This window comes from Episyrphus balteatus, chromosome 3 (genome assembly GCF_945859705.1).
Source record: "Episyrphus balteatus chromosome 3, idEpiBalt1.1, whole genome shotgun sequence".
NCBI classification, from domain to species: Eukaryota; Metazoa; Arthropoda; class Insecta; order Diptera; family Syrphidae; genus Episyrphus; species Episyrphus balteatus.
Window position 1 is genome coordinate 71019277 of NC_079136.1, and position 19980 is coordinate 71039256.

At 28.3% G+C, this 19980-nt stretch overlaps 1 protein-coding gene across 5 annotated transcripts in view; it reads right to left on the reverse strand.

Moving 5' to 3' along the window:
• LOC129913098 (forkhead box protein O) overlaps positions 1-19980 on the reverse strand; it is a 92637-nt gene that overhangs the window by 50294 nt on the left and 22363 nt on the right. Inside the window, exons 1-2 of one of the 5 annotated variants that reach the window (XM_055991575.1) lie at positions 16683-16792; positions 14166-15158 (exon numbers count right to left, since the gene is read on the reverse strand). The exons of 1 other annotated variant lie outside the window; for it this stretch is intronic. The gene's annotated coding sequence lies outside the window, so the exon portion shown is untranslated. Of the gene's footprint in view, positions 1-14165; positions 16043-16682; positions 16793-19980 lie in introns of those variants that run through there. 3 more of the 5 variants (XM_055991576.1, XM_055991578.1, XM_055991579.1) reach the window with 3 other exon arrangements.

Here is a 19980-nt window from a genome sequence, read left to right on the forward strand (position 1 = left end):
AAATTTTATTTTTTTGCGAAAAAAAAAATCGAATTGTAATAACGTATGTATTTAATAAATTTGTTATAAAATTCTAGTTTTCTTTCATAAACAAAAAACTATTTAAAAAAAAAAAATATTTTGATTTTTTTTTTCAAAATTCCTTGGAAAAAGGAAGATATTTTTGTCATTATAAAAATAAATTTTGCATTTTTTTCAATTTTGTTTATGAAATTCCTTAAAACATTTAACTATAATAATTATTGCGCTGCACCGGTCTACTGGGTCAGTCATGCATTTTATTTCGTTTATCATACTTTTTTCTTAGAAATCAATTTTTTTTTATAAATTAGTAACATTTTAGTAAATCGAAAAAAAATTTAAATTTACAATAAATATTTTTTTTTTGCAATGGAACCAAATGCATTTAGACCACGCCCAAAGCCGTTTTGGAGGCCAAAAGTTGAAGAATAAAATTATTTGCAGAAAAAGAGGAAATTCGAGGAAATTCGGGATAATCAACAGTGGTGGAAAACTAATTTGAAACAACTTTCGTTTTTACAAATATCTAAGTTATTTCTTAATAAGAATACAAAATACTTGACAATTTTTTAGCAAACACAAGTATTAGATACATATTGAGAAAATAATTTGAGAATTTATCCAATTTTGATAAAAAAAAATATAGGTAGTCCTGTTTTGTGTGGAAATATAATTAAAAACAGTGAGGAAATTATATCTTAGGAATATCCTGTTTTTGTTTTTTAGCAACGACATTCACCAAACTTGGTTAATAATTTCACAAAAAAATATCAAAATCCACTTTTTTTTCTGTTAAAGATAAAATTAATAAAAAAAAAACTTTAAAGCGGTCACTGTGGCGTATGTGGAACATTTTTTTTGTATTATTATTTTTTTTTTATTTTTGAAGGTGATAGTTAAAAGATCAATAATTATTTTTTTTATTTATATCAATCCACATTTGCTTTATTTGTTTTAACAAATATTAAATTGCAAGGTGCAAAGTAAAAAAAAATTGCTCATATTAAGCTATTTTATTGATGAGTCCAAGTGATGCCGACTTTTCAAGATTAGTTTTTTGTCACATAACTACTTTAGAAGCTTTATTTTCGATGTTTTTATTCTGAAATTGAGGGTTATCGGTAAGATTTCTTTCGATGCTGACAAGCCTGCTTCGGATTTGGCATTGAAATTTGGTGATTTTACAATAAAATCGAAAAAATTAAACTCCAAAAATACGAAATTTTGAAAAGGGTGATGTACCTACTTATTAAATGTTTAATTCTTGAAAAATTATGTGCGTGCCAAAAAAAAAAACTTATGCAACAATAATTTTCAATGAAAATAATTTAAAAAAAAAATAGCATGGTTATATCAAGATGTGTATAATTGTTAAATGTTATTGAATCACTTACGCATACCCTCTTAAAAAAAACACGACACACCCATTGTATTGTTTTTTTTTTTTTTTTTGCCTTTTTTATTGAAAGAGCGCGAGAGTTAAACAAATTATTGTCGCCACGTGCGCAACGTTTTCAAATTGTTTGAGTTTATTTTTTTTTATGTTGAAAAAAATTCTCATTTAACTCCCATACAAATACCTATATACCTACACTCATAGCTTTTATTGATTCACTCAAGATCGAGCAAAGTTCATTAATGAGTCTTGCGCGCATGTTTAAGTTGTATGTGAATCAAATGCGAGGGAACACCACACACAGACTACACACATACAAATGCAAATTATATAAAATACGACGAAATTAATATAAATTGAACTGGAACATACCATTTTTTTTATGAAGCAAACTTTTGATATTGATTTATAGGTGATGAGCATGACGGGTTCGGATTGACTGGTCTTCTTGTTAGATCTTAGATATGTGTGAATAAAAATCGATATGAATGTACAAAATGATCATTTCCTGTTCATGATTTTCAAGGGTAACGGCATATTAAATATGGAAGTTGTAGGAATGACGAAAACGATGAACTTTGCTGAATAGGAATAGCCAAAAATGTTTCTTCAAGTTCATTGTTTACCTACAAGGCAGAACAATAGGAACACCTCTGATAGTGTAAAATAGTGAAAAAAAAATAATTGCAAGAAACAATCGAGGATTTATTGTAGTTTATAATAATTGTATTTGTCTGTCTGTATATATTTTGAGAAACAGCCTGAACTGATGAAGAGATTTTCTTTAAACTTGTTTTAGAGTTTTGAATGATTCACTAGAGGAAGTAAATTTTCGGGCCAAAATTAACCGTTTATATCATGTTTAGTAACCAATATAGAAGACTTTTCTTCTCAAAGACAGCCGTAGCGATTTTTATTAATATTTGTGTGTGTTTACAGCAGACAAGGTCTTACTTTTAAACTTGTGGAATATTGAACGGCTGATAGTGAGGGTTTCAAATACACATAAACTTAAAATTTCCTATTTTAAATGGCGATCTTAGAAGATTGAGAGTAAAAGTAATTGCACTTAAAGAGCAACAGTAAATAAGCTCCCAAAAAGTTTAATTTAAATTTTTTGGTTCAGAACCTCTAACGGGCTTTTGCACCTTAGAACCATTCTTATGCTAGATTCAAATTAAAAAAGTCAAAGTTAGAAACGTATGATTTGCTTTCTATGGAATTAGTGTCATTTACGAAAAAATCGATCTGAAAAATCGTTTTTTTTTTTTTGTTTTTCTTTTTTAATTTTTCTCAATATTTTCTAAAACAAAAGTATAGTTTTTATAATCTTTGAACAACAACAACATCTTGAAGGTGCTACCACCAAGTGTTTATGGCAAGAGTTACAGTACTCTTTCACGGATGCCAATCCGATCATCAGACTCCTTTATTCCATTTGTGTGTGGTGCTAGTAATTTTTCATTTAATTTGAAAAACTTTTTCCGTCACACTTGAGTATTGACCCTAGTTTTTTTTTACATAATCTTAAATAAAAAGCTTTAATCCAAACAACTGCATTCCAAACTTTTCAAAAATCAAAATTTTTTCGGAAACTTTTTTGATTGAAAAATAAGTTTTTTTTTTCAAATTAAATTCGTCAAAAATTAACTCTTTGCTCAAAAAAACATTTAAAATACCTAGATAAAAACGTAACAAAATAATTTTCAAGCAGGTTTTGTTAAAATCTAACCATTTTCTTAAAAGATAAAAATAAAAACCAAAAAATCGTACTTTTGCATTTTTCTCAATATTTTTGAGGTTACCTATAAAAGTTCTAGACATTTTTACTTTCTATAACATTTGCATTTAACTTTTTTCGGCAGGAGCTTAGAAATCGTAAAAGACCACGATTTTTGACATTTACCCCATTTTTTCCCACACCCACCCCCTTTCCCCAAGTTGTTTGTGGGCAATTTATTTTTTCCCTTTCATATACCATTTATCCCAAATTTTTCCACCACCCTTATGCTGCTAATAATTTTTTCAACTTTTGCCCTCTAGATTGGCACTGGTCCAATGTCCCATGAACACGATACCAAGATCTATCAGCCAATAAGTTGGTCGGGTTGGGCTAGTCAGCAGAGCAAAATTAGAACTAACAGTGCTACTTAAGTACCCCAAATATAAATCAAATCTCCTCTAGGTACTTAAGGAAAAATTAATGTTCTGCATTAACATGAATTAAATGTTGCAGAGCAATTTATCAGAAAATACCTATGATTGTTAGTATAAAATCGGATTGAGTATAATAATTAGGTGCTAATTAAGTAATCTACGAATACAAAAAAATCATCCAAAACAATTCTTTCGTTTTTGCTAAATTATCTGGAATTACTAATTTGAATTAAGTACCTACCCCATTTTGAGAAGAATTTTCCGAGAATTGATAGTGCAAGAGAATTTTTATTTTCCATTTTTCATAAATTTCGAATCAAGAAAAAAAAACTCTCATAATTTTTTTTTTAATATTCAAGTCAAATTTAATATAATCTAGCCATATAGACTCCAGCAAACCACTTGCGTATAGAGACAAATTGGCAGATAGATAAACAATCATTTTGCAACACACGTTTTTTCGTGGTCTCTATATCACTGATCATAATATATAATCTAGATTAACAATATTTTTATTTTTTAATGCAGAATTTCTCACATCATATAAATAAAAACACGTATCGCAAAAATAAATGATAAAACAAAACAAAATAAAACAAAAATAAAAAAAACAGAAAACAGAAACTCAAACATCGCAATCGCTTGATATTTCCAACGTCACATTTTATATTATTTGATAAGAAACACAACCAACAACGTAATCAAAAATGTATAGTTTTTTTTTATGTTAATAGCAAATTAGTAATAAATACAAAATTACCTAGAACGTAATTTCCTATATAACTTCTAGTTGCTATTAATTTCCTGCTGTAATAACTTTATTCTGATACGTAATATCATTTATAGAGAAAGAGATATATCTTCTTTGAATATAAGCTTTAGCCCATATTTCAAATGGTTTTTTTTACATATACTCACAAAAATTAAATCACTTGGTTATTCTCTTAAAAAAAAACTAGAGGTACCTATTTTTTCTCATAAAAAAAATTTGTGTATCTACAATATCATTGTTTTTTTTTTTTTTTGTTTTTATTTTTATTGTTTATTTAATCAAACACGAGCGCGCAAAAAAAAATATGCTGATCTGGTACTATATTCTAGCTTTGACGCATACCTCGAAAATTTTCGTTTATTTAAAAAAGAAAAAGAAAAAAAACAGAGTATGGTTATTTTTAGATCACAGGAATACAAAAAATGGTTGTTTTTGTCTCAAAATAAACGCAAAGATGCAAAAGGTTAAAATTAATGATTGATTAAATATAAATTTTTTTCTTAAGGGTAAAAATGGCAGCTATAGGTAAAAAATAAATTTCCTTCCTAGAATCGAAAGACCTATAAAAATGGATCTTACTACCAACAAATACTACTTAAATACCATATAGGTACTCTATAGTCTACTCTATACTTCATATCATGTGATAACATTATTAACCTTAGACTCAAGCTCGTTTTTATATTAACTGCCTTTGCTAATATTATAAGTGTAATTAACAGTGCAAATGTTATTAAAAAAATCGTCTCTATGAGGGGTGTTGACGGATGGCATATTTATATTTATATGAAAATCAAGTGCAATTTTAATTCTGTTGTCCGAGCAAAAGCGATATGGTTTATCGGAGTGACTCTGACCAAATAATACTTGTATGTATATTATAAGCTTTATAGAGTCAAGTGTTGCGATTAGTGATTAGAAAATTGTTGTTAATTTATTTACATACAATGGAATTTTATTTTGTGTCCTTGATCTCAATGTAACAAATTCAACTAGATTGATTTTTGTTATTATTAAGGTTCCTATAATATTTTTTGACGTTATATGTTTAGAGGAAAATTCTAACTTTATGATCGTGCGTTGTATCGTGACTGATGACGTCATGGAAATCGAATAGGTAGAGTTTTATGACTTTTGTTCATATAATTAACGTAATCGATTTTATTATTCTATTGGCTAGGGTTTTAGATTTCTAGTTTATGTTACTACTAAAATAACGATTAGACTATCAACGATAATGGTCGTCAATGCTTTACCTCTAAGACGTAAAAACGACGTCAAAGTCTATCTCAATACTGTCATTTAGTGCGATCATCAACGAAAAATGCTGACGTTTACGATGACACACAGAATATTTTGTTTTTACTTTGACACTGCGTTCATGATTATTTTTGATTGCAAGATACAAACATACCTATACTTGGCAATTTTTCTCCTTCTTCCTCATTGAATTTTGAAAAGAGTCTTGGCTCATGACTAGATTCGAAATCAATAAAATTTTTAGTTAATTTTGGGAATAGCCTTGCATTGAAAAATCTTACACTCGTTTTTCTAAACCATTTTATGTTATTTTTCATAGAAATTTCTACCTCTAAGGTTAGAGTACATATTGGAACCAAATAAAAACATTATAATCAAAAATTTTGAAAAATTTTATAAAATTGTTTAGGCAAATCAATTATTTCCTCAAATATGGAAACAAAAGTTCTATTTTTAAACATTAAGATCCGAAAGTTAACCCTTTCGAACCGAAGCTATGAAAATCAATATTAAAAAATGTTTTTTTTTCAGTATTATCGTGTCAAAAATATCACAACAAAGAAATATGAAGAGCAAAAAGTTATTTTCACAAATATGCCATAGAAAAGGCTAGGTATGGCTTGTATTAATTTTTACAACCTTCAAACTACGATCAAATTCCCAAAAAGTGTAACATTAAGTTGAATTATTAAAGTAGGGAAGGTGAGGGTAAATAGGCCTGTCTAAGATTCCTGCTAATAAGACTTTAGTTACAAAAATGCTTCAAAAATCTTTACTTTGTTTTTGGTTACTAGCTTTCATTACTTTTATGGTTTGGAAGTTTGTGACAAACTAGGGCTTTAAAAGTAACGACAAAATGAGTGCCCGCATGTATACGTTACTTTTGATACTAGTACCCGCATCAATAATATCGTTACTCGTTACTTTGGTATGCTTCGTATTTTTCGTATATTTCGTATGTTTCGTGTGTTTCGTATGTTTCGCATGTTTCGTATTTTTCGTTACTTTCGTTACTTTCGCATGCTTCGTACTTTTCGTATATTTCATGTATTTGATACGTTTCGTATGTTTGGTATTTTTCGTACGTTGGTATAAAAGTGAAAAAATTTTTTTTGAAAAAAACCAAAAACAATTTGTATAGGTAGGTAGTTTAAAGCCATAAACATTAATTTAAGTTGCGGCGTTCTCATGTTATAAGAGTTTGAAGGTAGCTATACTGTTTTTTTTTCGATTTTTTTTTTTTTTAATCAAACGTGGAAACTTTTTTTTTATTTTTTTCTATTTTTTCGACAAATTGTTGGTAATTTTTTGTTTATATCCGTTTAGTAATCTTATCACAATTCTTCAGAGACCTTTATTTCAAAAGTACACCGCGCAGATCTCGGAATTTTAACACTTCAATACAACATGTCGAACAATTTTTCATTTTTTTTTCTATTGACAGTGATTTTCAAACCTCGTTTTTTCGGCTTTTTTTTAGTTGAAAATTTTGCACTGAAAATTAACAATTTTTTTCAAAAACCAAAACACTCTTGTACATTATTAAGCTACATTTCAAGACCATTAACAAAAATGCCATAAACACATTGGTTGCCATACCCATGTATATTTCGGCTACATAGAGAAATTCTAAAACGGATCTTTTGATTTTGGTTTTGTGTACGTTCGCCAACCGGCCACAGCGGCTGACTTATTTTCTTAATTTTTTTTTTTAATTAAAGAGGCATAAGAGGAGAAGGTTTAAGGCAAAAAAATTTTTTAGATTTTATAAAAAAAAAATTAGGGGTCTAAAACGGATTTTTTTCATAGGCCCTGTATTTTGAAATACATATTTTTGAAAAACAACCTAATTTTTAGGGACATTTTTGAAAAGTCTTTTATTTTTTTGGAATTTTTAAAAGTCTGCAAAAAATCTCAAACTTATAGGAAATATAGGTTTTAATCATGCGCATGCAAGAGTATTTTGCATAGGCCACTTTTGCTAAAAGTTCAAAAGTTTTTTTTAAACTCTTTTTATGAACTTTTCAAGTTTTGATCCTCTTTTTCATTTGAAAATTAACTAATTACATACGATTTGCTAGAGCTCTATGACAAACACATTTTGTTGGATGATGTCTTGATGGCTATAAATAGTTAGTACATTTTTAAAGAATATTATTAATTCAAAAATTTAACTTAGGTTTAGATTAATTTATCTTAACAGATTATGTGCGAACTATGATTCGAATGAAGTCGGATGCCTTATTTTCCTACCATATTAGAAATTAGAAGTGACTTTTGTCATTTCTCAAAAAATGAAAAATTGTGGTATTGATTTGCTGTTTTTTATTTAACTCGAGCGTTAAAATGTGGAAAAATATAGGTATAATTCGTTCGAAAAAAAGTGGAAAGTGATTTTATCTCCTTTTGAAAAGTCACTCCTCATATATATTTAGTCCTACGGAAGTTTACATATTTTGTTGATGTCCCTCAATTTCGCATTTTGTAAATTTAATGATGCAATTAATTGTCTAAATTGTAGTGGAAGATACAAATTTTCGCACCCGTTTGTATTAAATAGCCCCTGGTAGTGGTAACGTGACATTCAAGTTAGATCTTCCACCTCTATAAAATGTAAATATGAGCTTATGTAAATAGAAAAAAAAAAGTTTTCCAATACTTGTTCTGATTGAGTCATAGACAACTGAATTTTAAATAATTATTTTTACCAAGAAACATTTTTTTCAAAATATACCCTCCACTCAATGATTTTTAATAAATTATGCCAAACATAAAATTTGTCGTGTTCTTTTTTTTTTTACATAATGGCCAAAAAATTTTAATTACCAAATCTTTGCACAATAATATGAAATTTTGTTGATCATTTGATTTAAAAAAATAGTATTAAAATTAAAGTAACTGTTAAAATTTTTGTTTGTATCTTCATTTTTTTTTTTTTTTTGCCACATAACTTCAAAACTACTGCGTCGATTTTTTTGAAATTAGTAATAATGGGTCTGTATTTAATTTAAAAAAGTATCTTCGGAGAGTGTTTTTTTTTTTAATTTGTTTATAATTTTTATTTTACAATAACAAATAACCCGTTTTTGTCGCTAAAAAAAGTCGTTTTTCGTTACACCAAGCAATAGCCTTTTCTAAGGGTGTCATTAGTCTAATTAGGGGTAGTAATTTTTTCCTTTTTTTCTGTTAAATATTTTAATGGATATAAAGAGTACTAAAATGAACGAACTAATTTAATTAGAAGCCTGATTTGGATCAAGCGATTTTTAAACTTTCCTCCTGAGTGTAGGTTCTATTTAGGTGGTCACCTTGATATCTTTACTAACAACTATTTCCCCATGGCCGAGTTTTTCTTATTTTACTTTGAATTGCTTATCACATTTGTTTTTATTAATTTTTTGTAAAGTAAATGTCAAATTTTTCGAGTTTAGGCAAACGTTTTAAATCTTCAACTTAAAACCACAAGTTAACATCAAATAATTTGAATCCAATTAAATTATTTTGTATATCACGTGTGGTATGGTGGTTAACCACAAACAAAAATTGAAATTTTCATTTCATTATAATTGTTTATTAATCAAATTAATAGTCTTCAAAAAGTTTTTACAGCTGATTTCCAAAAGAATTCGAAGAATTTTGCATTTTTAGCACGTTGTTAAATTCATCACGATTATTAGGTCCAAATATTTCACGAGTTATTATCAAACAAAAAGTGGGAACATAATATATAAATATATTATTATGTGAATGACGTTTGTAAACTACTGAGTTAATTAAGTTCTATTAATTCCATTCACTATCTCACACGCCTACCGTTCCAAGAGATAAACAATAAAGTTTAATGAAAAAACGAATATATGTATATTTTTTTAATTCAAGTCTCCGCCTCAACATTCATACATTCATCTGTCGGATTAATGGTATTTTATAAAACATATGCCACAGATACTATAACTACATATAATAAAATTATAACTAGAGATAGCTTCCACTCTTGAAACACAACAAAAAATGTATGCGGTCTGATCGATTCTTCGTATCTTTTACTCATTTTATCTCAACTTATCTATGTTTTTTTTTTTTTGGACTTGAGTGAATTTTGTTTGAGATATAAACACAAAAACAAAATACAAAACAATCTAGTGTATATTTTCAATAAAAACAAAATAAATAATAGGTACCACTTTGTTGGAACCATATTAGATCCAATACTTATTTGCTCAAAATAAGAAAATCAAGTGGCAACCCTAACTATTCAATAAACACTCGAATTGAGTAAAAAAAAATGACCGAATTTTTGGCCTAATGAAAAATAAATGCAAATTATATTTTTTTTTTTTGTTTCTTGATCGAATATTCGATGAGTGAGCGCAAGTTTGGGCGCCATTAGCATTGATTTATTTTTGAACTATGGGTAGCACATTTTGTGTAGCGTATAAGTTTTTGATTTTTTTCTTTTTTTTTCAAGGTTATAAATACTCTTAAAATCGCGGAGGCACGAATGTTGGAAAAGCTTTGTTTTTTTTTTTCTTTTATCTACGTCATTCTCGAAAAATTTAATTTCAATAAAAAAAATTAGTTTGATGACGATCAGAATAAAAGCTTTCTTCTCAGCCGAATATACCCAGAAGAAATTTTCGTAGCCTATTTGGTAAACTATTTGAATTAATTAAAAAAATTTTTTTTTAATGCTACCTATTTTCTTAGATATTTTATTATTCTCATACCAACGAACACTGCAAAATATAGTTATTTTAAAAAAAAAAAAAAAAAATGCATTACCATAACTTGTTCTAAAAATAAACACTGTCGCTATAGCAAAAGGTGAAAGTGGACAAGGTCTTGATTTGTTGCGCGCTGGAAACTTATCTCACTTGGAAGTGCGCTTGTGCGATTTATAATGCAGCAAAAGGCTATTGAAGTTGATCTTGAGAAAAAATATTTAAAAAAATATATAAATTCTATAGGAAGGTTTTCGTAGACATATCTGATCTAAAAAGATTCTTGTTTAATAACAAATTGCTATGATTTTGATGGTCTTCAGCTGAAGTAAAAAAAAAAAACATTATAAAAAAAAGTTTTTAGAAACATTCTAAGGTCCATTTTCTTCACTCGGAGTTGAACAAAACTTGAGAATTTTTATATTAAAAATTCTCAAGTTATGTTCAACTCCGAGTGAAGAAAATGGACCTAAAAGTATTATGGAGTTTACATTAGATATAAAGTTCAGCAAATACTATATATGACTAATTTCATTATGCCGATAGAAAAATTTTTAAAACTGACTTAGCTCCATCTTTTTATAACAAATACTTATTATTGCTTGATTATTATATACGATGTTTTCAGTTTTTGCCCTCGGAAAGTTTAAATACGGTTTTAAAGGTGCATTTGAAATCACATTGATAAGAGAATGGGATATTTAGTAGTTTCACTATTTTGTATGTATACAGCAGTTAGTTTCTGAGAAAATACGTATTTGAAAAGACTAAGTGTACATGGTTTCAAAGTCGGTGAGCTAAATTTCTCCGAAACGGATGGAGTGATTGGCTTGAAATTTTTACACAATTTTTTTAGATACTTTTGTCAGATAATGAACGAAGGAATAAGGTTTTTGACAATAATTCGTAAATTTTCGTGAAAAAAAATGATTTTTTTCTTTGGGAAACCGCTTTTTTTTAAATCAAAATTTTGACTATTCCTTTGTTCATTACCTGCATTCGTCTATCCTTGTTTTTTTTTAAATTTTAGGTGATTTGGATCAGAGATATCTTGCTCACCGCCAGACACCTTTTTTTGGAGGTCGTCTAGGAGATCTACTACAAATATATCGGAACCCAATATTTTTTTTAAATACACAGCGAATTCTTTTAATACATCAAACTTGCTATATGTACATGTATTTTTTATTTTAATATAATTAAATGCCTCTTCACAAAAAATCCATAAAAAAAAACGTTTTTTCGAACTTACAGCTAGTTATAACCTAACCCCCTTAAATAATATTTTTTCTAAGCGAATTGTTTTTGCAAAATCTATTTTTGTTCAAAATCTAAACGGAAAAATAAGACCACATAAAATCAAGCGGTCTTCTGCATGGCTTTTTGCCAAGATGACTTCCGTCTTAAATTAAGCGGAAATTCACTTAATTTAAGACTAAAATCTTCTTATTATCATAAAAATACGAATATGTTCATCTTAGTGTAGATCTGCTTAATTTAAGACCGGAATCATCTCGGCAAAAAATCTTGCAAAAACCCTCTTAATTTTAGGTGGTCTTTTTCTCATGTGTACCCCTTTACTAATAAATGGATGAATCATACAAATTCTGATGTTGAAGCACTTAGAGAACTACAAAACTCAGGACAAACTTTTAAGTCAAAGAACGTGAGATCCTGACCTGCATTATATTTGGAAATTAAAACAAAAATGAAAATAAAAAAATGAACATTTTGTGCAAACAATATTAATTGAAAAGCGAAACCGCGGCTTTGACATATTTTTAAAATAGTGAAAATTAAAGAAAAGAATATATAAAAAATTCTTTGCCAAATTTTTGCAGCTAATAAATAGACCACAGACTTTTTTCTTTACAAAACTAAAAAACAACTTGTATTCGATGACAATAATTACTAGCCATAATTATAATTTGACGCAAAGGGTTCGATATATACCCTTAGATTTTTAGTGAAGTCTTATAAAATAGCACATTTATTGAAGAGTGTTAATAGAAAGTATAAATAAAAACTTAACATTATCACATTCAGTATTTAAAAGTCATTGTCTTGTGACGCTCTGAACTCAAAATCAAAAAAAAAAAAAACACGTTATCAGCCAAATTGAAGACTTCTTTCAAATACTTGCATCAGCTTTTGCAATTATATAAAAAAACGTGTCAGCGAACTTTAATTTTCAAAAAAAGAGCTATGGAAGTCAAATGATGCCATGAGTGGTTGATTTACGATTCAAGTTAGTAAGCTATATTCAGAATCATTTTCAATTTAATATATGTACCTACATAACATAATGATTTCAAAAATATGAGGTCACTGTGGTGTATGCGTACTATTTTTTTTTTTTCTACGTTTGTATCCCGACAAACAATTTTGGTTCTATAAAGCTTTACAGATGCAATTGTTGCTTCTGTAAAGCATTATAGAAGCAAAATTGTTAGAAGGGATGTGGTTTATCGAATAATGAAAGATCAACTTTCCTGGCTATTTACTTTGCTTTTTACAAAGTAAGTGGTAAAACTATAAGGGATAGGTACTAGTATATTTTTATGATTTTGAAGTTAAAATTATTTTAATAGGAAAATTATCTTACAATTCATAATAATTTGGGTCGTAGCTCCAAACAGGGCAATAAAACATGATTTTATTTGTAATGCATTTGCTTTCCATCACCAATAAAAAAAAATTATTTATTGCAAATAAAACAAAATCCATTACAAAAAAAAAGTTTTATTGCAAAAAAAAAAATATTTTGCATTGAAAAAATGTAGGTTATTGCGAATAAAAAAATTATGAATTAAAAAAAAACTATTGAAAATAAAAATAAATAATATGCAATAAGAAAAATATTATTTTTTTTAAACGAAAAATCAGAGTTTGAAATTCTTCAAATTTCAAAGATGATACATCTTAAGACTGCTGAAAATCGACGTAAATTTAACATCAGGTCGTTAAATTATTTATAATTTCTCGTTATTAATTGACAAAACTCGTAAATCTCAAACATATTGTAGAACTTTTTAAGCAAAAAATATAAGAGCTTTAAAAGTTAGGAACATGATCAAATGAAAAATGTCACTTTATAGCCCGAAAATGACTTTTAAAATTGGAATTTCATTACCGTGTTATTTTTTAGTTATATTATTCAAAAGTACCTATCAAAAGAATTCATGATTGAAGACACTAATATAAAAAAAAGTGAAATAAAAACACAAATAAGGTAATGTCATATATTTCGTCCTAAGCACCCTAGTCAAAAAAAAAATAATTGTAAAACTCAAAATCGTTGATTTCTCATGAATAAAGTTAAAAGAGCTTCAACATTATAAAGTAAAAAACAATTTGAGCATTTACCTTAGGCCTGTTATACGATCTAAATCTACCTACTTTTAAAGAAGATTAACAAGATCAGTTCGAGCCTTTGCCATTTTTTTTTTTTATAATTTAGTAAAATCAAATAAGTTCGTTTAAGATCATAGAAGATTTCATTTAAAAAAGAACAATCTTTTAAGAGCATCCCAAATAATAAACCTCCTAAAGTGTCTATTATAATTTGTATTAAATAAATGTCATTGGCTTGTTTCATTGAACTTATTTAAAAATTCATTTTAATAACTAAAAAAATTCCTTCCCACTGATCATCATCATCATCATCATCTCACTTCTCAACCATATCACGCATACATTTACAATAAAAAATAAAAATACGAAAATGAATGAAAACAAAAAAACAACAAAAAATAAACTTATAATCTCGAGAAATAAAGCTTTTTTTTTTGTTAAATGAGAATCAACATTTTATAAAAGATGGAAGAAGATGACTTACTTTCTTGAGGGGGACGCTCTATACGTTTTTGATTTCTTTCTCTATACTTTCCTCTCTGTTTTCAAAGACGAGACTCCTGTGTGATAGATTCCTTCTTAGCACCAGTGTGTTGAAATTTGTATTATAATAAATCTATCTCTCTCTTATTCACTGATAATGCATAATAATAATCACACACGATCACTGGATGTTTACAATCTTGCCAAGAGTATAAAACTAAGTAAGATAGTAGATAAGGAACAAAAAAAAACACACACACACATTAATATTTTAGCAAAATAAAAGAAGAAAAAAAAACTGATCACAAAACTTTATACTATTTGAAAAAGTGTGTGTGTGGGGTCTGTATTTTTTTATTTTTACTCTGTTTCCGCGTTTTTTTTTTATCTTCAATCTCAAAAGAGACTAATATTTCGCAATAAGTATAAATTCTGTATCAAAAAATTCACTCACACTTTGTTAAATTTTGTATCACTCACTATAGAATAACACATAAATGTGTATGTGTGGTTGTATATGTGGGGGGTTCTTAAGTTTTTTTTTTTTTATTTTTATTTTGTTGAAATTTTAAATTCACCAACACCGATGAGACGAGTGACGATCACTTTGCTGATATTTTTTTGATTTTTTTCTTATTTCTTCATTTCATTTTGAGTAATTTTTTTCCTTTTTGGTTCTGTAAATAAGTATTTTATATATACATTTTTTTGTTTATATATAAAAATGTAGCAATACAAAAAAAACGCGCACTTTCGGCAATTTAAGTTTTAATTGCTCAGCTGAACTTTACACTCTTTTCTTTAGAATTTAACTTGAGTTGAGTTTTTTTTTTATTGAAGATCACAATATATACGTGGGAGGGTATAAAAGGGGCTTTATAATATTAATCTTTCTTTAATAACAAAAGTACATTTAATTAAACAAAACTAAGGTCGACAAGATCAAAAAAAATTCCGGACCGGCTTATCAACGAGAGAAAGAGAGAGAGAGGAGCTAAAAATTAATAATAACATTGCATTATCAGAATTAGCAAACAAAATAAGAACAACAACAACAAAAAACTACTCTTTCGGACACTCAAAAATGTTGAGGGACAAAGAGAGAGAGAGAGGTAGAAAATTCTTCTAACGGCAAAAAATAAATCAACTATCAAATTCCTCTCCGACGGTGATGATACTGATGATCATGATCATCATGGTAGAGCGTTTAACGAGCGGCAACAACTTGGCGTCTCGAGTGCAATATTTCAACTCACACGATCGTCATCATCAAATTGATCGAAGTTGATTCAAGTTTTTTTTTTTCACAAAAAACTACTCAAATAAAAAAAGTCTCCAAAATCGAGTGATAATTCGTATATTGCCAGAGTTAACCTCAAGAATGAGAAGAATATGATCACAAAAAGGAAGAAAAAAATTTCATTTTTTTTTTTTTAACTTTTTTTTCAAAGTTGTCTTTCAGCTTTTTCTGGTTGAGTTTTGATATCAACTCACATTTTTTTTTCTTCTTCTTCTTTTTCTTCTATTTCTTTGTCTCTTCCGCCCCTTTTAAGTTGTTTAAGTATGTAGGGTGGTATAGTCTAATGTCTATGCCTCTCAAAAAACACGATCACAAAGCAAATGAATAGAAAAAAAAACTACGAATAGCAAAAACGAAACAAAAACAAATTTAAAAAAAAAATATTCACTCAAATGACACTTGTTACGTAAGTGTAAATAGTTTCTCGGTTATTATTTACTTTTGATTACTTTTGTGATCGTTTCAATTGATTTCGTTTAAAAAAAAGCTTTTTTCGAAAATGATTTTGGAATTTTTGTATTTTGAATAACGCAAATTACAAAAAAAAAGTAATGAAAAATATTTATTTACAAAGGTTAAGTATGGCACTGCTTTTATGAGTGTTTTTTTTTCTTCTTCTGTGTAGTATGTCGTGCGGCGTATAAAGCTTCGAAGAGGAAGAAAGAATAAAATAAAAAAAAATATGACGGACACGAAATTCAAAAAAAAAAAAAAAAAAAACTCGTCAAACGAGGTTACAGGTAAAATAAATATAACTAAGTAAGTGTTCCGCGTATAATCCGCACACAGAACAACTTTACTATATCAACATTTTTTAGTGTATGGTGTCCAAAGGAGAGTAGCAATATGTGGTTCTTTTTTGCTTGAAAAAAAAAATGAAAATACAAAAAAAAAAAAACAGAAACTACGTATTTTTACTCGTCACGTCATCATTCTCAAATTTATATAAAAATTAAAATATACAGCAACAAATGAGAAAAAAGAATTTAACCAACCAACAAAAAAAAATTATACGAATAATTTTTTTTTTTTTAAGTTCGTTCTAATTTATTACTGGTTTTTTTTTTTAATTTTTCCCACGATAATTTATCTGCGTATCTAATTTTTATTTGTAAAAGTATCTTTTTTTTTCTTTAAAAACCGAAAACAAAAAATTTGAATGTTTGGCAGGTAGAAAAAAAAAAGAAAAATAATAATAATAATAAATCGTTTGATTACGTGCAAAAACGACGACCTCGTGGCTCGGTTCTTGAGTGACTTAAAGCACGGACTCTCGTAAACTTGTTATCTAGTTGGATGCGGACTGACAACTAAAGTGGAGGCACTGAATATGGAATTAGCTTTCGCAGTTTGCGTTGAATTTGCTGGTGGTTGTTTTTTTTTTTTTCTTATTATATTTTTGTGTTATTCTTTCAAGTCTCCATCGTGTTTTATAGGTGGAGGCCTATATGGCATGATTGGGGCTTATTACATTGAGAGGGTGTGTGTTTTTTGGGGGTGGAAGAGACGTAGTGTATACGACACGAAAACGAAAAAAAAACCCTATGCATGAATAACCCAAAGCAAAAGAGCACAATCTTAAATTTATTGAATTGTATCTGTTGAATTTACGTTCCACAAAATTTTGTACATTCCACTCAAGAAATGTTTTTTTTGAGTGGAGTGTTTTTTTTTTTTTTATACCTACTCAGATTTATACTCGTATAGAATAATTTTATAGAAGGGATGAATAGAATTTTTTAATACAAAAAGCAGTCGAGAAGATTACAAGTAGATTTGTATTTCATTCATTCACTTTTCCTAACTTTGTAAGTTGATATATTATACTTTAAGTAATTGAAGAGTAAATTACACGCTGTTTATAAATCATTTAAACGGTCAGTTACATTTTGTTGTCGTTGTCAAGTGTGTGCTGTGCTCTGGATTAAATATCTAGGTTGCATATGAGTTTTGTATATTTTGGTGATGATAATGTTGAGAATGAATATGAAGGAAAAAAAAGGGGTTGAAAAAGAGATTTTGTTATGATTTTAATGATTTTAGAAGATTTGTCAGTTGAATGGTTTTTGAACGGGTTTTTAGTGAAGACAGCATAATAAGAACTCAAAATTATTTTTCAAGTTTTTTTGTGTGTGATTGTCTTGTATAGAAAAATATAGCTGATTAGATAGATCGTCGCCCGAGAGTTGTTTTGTCGTAAACGCCAAAATGCACTTTTTTAAACTGGATATGTAGTAATAGGTTTTAGAACGTTCTCTTTTCATTTCTGTTATCAGATTTGTCCTATCGTTTACCGTTACTGAGATAATTAGTGTTCATTTTGTCGTATATCCACATAATAAGCATCGGATTAGCGTTGGTTTGTCGTAAGCGCCAACTTTTGGCGTTTACGACAAAAATTCTATGTATTTTTCAGCTTTTTTTTCTTCAGTATTGGTTTGTCGTACGTCGTACAAAACAGATACGGTAGAAAATTTCGAACTTGTTTTGTCTTACATGTATGTAGGTATATGACCCAAATAGAATATAAACAAATATAATAAATATAATATTTATTGAAAATAAGGACTTCATGTGCTATAAGGACAACGAATTTAAAAACTAAGGGCTGCATTAAGCTTTGCGCTACTTAAGGTTTCGCACTATTCCTAGTGGTGCAAGGAAGAAAAAGTGCATCTGAGAGACATCTCAAATGTTGTATATTTTGTCATGGTTCTTGTCGTTTGTTCCTGCCGCTAGATACTTGACCTCATCCTCGGTCGCAAGTACCGCTTATAAATATGTACACTTGTTGATCTTCTATCGAACACAAGATCAAGAAGTCGACCGTCGGTCGCGGGCGCCGCTTCGTTCAAGCGCGTTGTCTTGAGCGAAGTGAAAAAAGGTTGCAGTTTTATTGTTGTACACTTATTGATCTTGTCACTTCGTTCGCGCGCGCTGTCTTCAACGAAGTAAAGTGAAAAAAGGTTGCTGTTTTATGGCTGTATATACTTATTGATCTTGTATCGAACACACAAGATCAACAAGTCGACTGTAGTCGTGGGCGCCGAGCCCTTGGCGCCTCTTCGTTCACGCGCGTTGTCGTGAACGAAGCGAAAAAGGGTTGCTGTGAGTTTTGTTATTGCACCCGCTCGCAAAAAACACCTGCTGGTCGAAAATTATTTTTTTAAGGCGCCATTGTTCTTCGCTAAATTTGCGTTATTGTTTTGCAAATTGATGATACTGATGATACTTTTACACTATTTTATAAAGCGAGCGGTAGAAAAGTGGAATATAAAAGCTCATCAATATTTAAAACATATAAAAAGTCTACCATAGCAACTCCTGTAAATTTGTTCAGCCAATGTCTTCAAATTACTAAAAAATCTAACTCGATAACTAAGGATAAGATTATTGATTTAAAAGCCTTTTCATATTTGAGGCTATGAGAGCAATAGTGGCGTAACCGGTTTTTTTTCAAAAATGAGTTTTTCATAAAAACTTGGTCTCTTAATATATCTACTTTATTACAAAAATAGATTTATGCAGCTTGATACACTCAGAACAAGATGGCACTCAAAAAAGTGTTGTTTTGAAAAACCCTGTATCTTAAATCACTCGTAGCTCAAAACTTCCTTTTTGTGGCTTACGATACTATTGTTCTCATAGCCTCATTTATGCCTAAATCAGACCAAGAATATTATGAAGCGTTATTCAATTCAAAAAATTAGAATAAATTCTTTAGTTTGATATTTATTTAATTTACTTTTATTTATGACCATATATTAATTTATTAATTTAACCAAACTTGGTTTATTTTTATTTTATTTCTTTCATATTTCATAGCCATAGGATGACTTTTATTTTTTGTTGACATTTTTTCAATTTTTTTTTTTATGTTTATTGTCATATTTTTTGGTTTTTTTTTATTTATCTATTTATTTTAATAATTGAGCCTCTAAGTCAAACCAATACTACTTCTATGTAATAAGAAACTATTTTTTTAAATGTTTAATTAATAAATAAAAACGAACTGTGAAAATGTTTTTATTTATTTTTTAATATTGGAATGTCGTACGTGCGTCTACTTTGTCGTACGTGTATGGGATGGAAAAAAAAGTTGATTTTGGTGGCGTTTACGACAAACTGATTTTGGATAAAAACCTTGATAATTTGAAAACTAAAATAGATGTGACAATTTTGACAACATAAATATGAAGAAAATATCGCACAAAATATTCTATTAAAAATTGAAAAAAATCTATCGGCCAGTTTTTTTTTTATAAAAGCTCAAACCTTAAAATGCGATTTCCCAAAATTCCAAAATTGGCGTATACGACAAAACAATTCTCAGGCGACGAGATGCATAAAAAAATTTTAGAATTGTTTGAAACAACTGCAAGAGTATCAGAAGTAGATATATTTTCTGAGCACTAATCTAATAAATAAACTAAATACATAAATAATTCATAAATAAATAATTTAAGAAAATAGAAGTTCTTTCACCATAACTACATAAGAAACACAAAACCTCTAT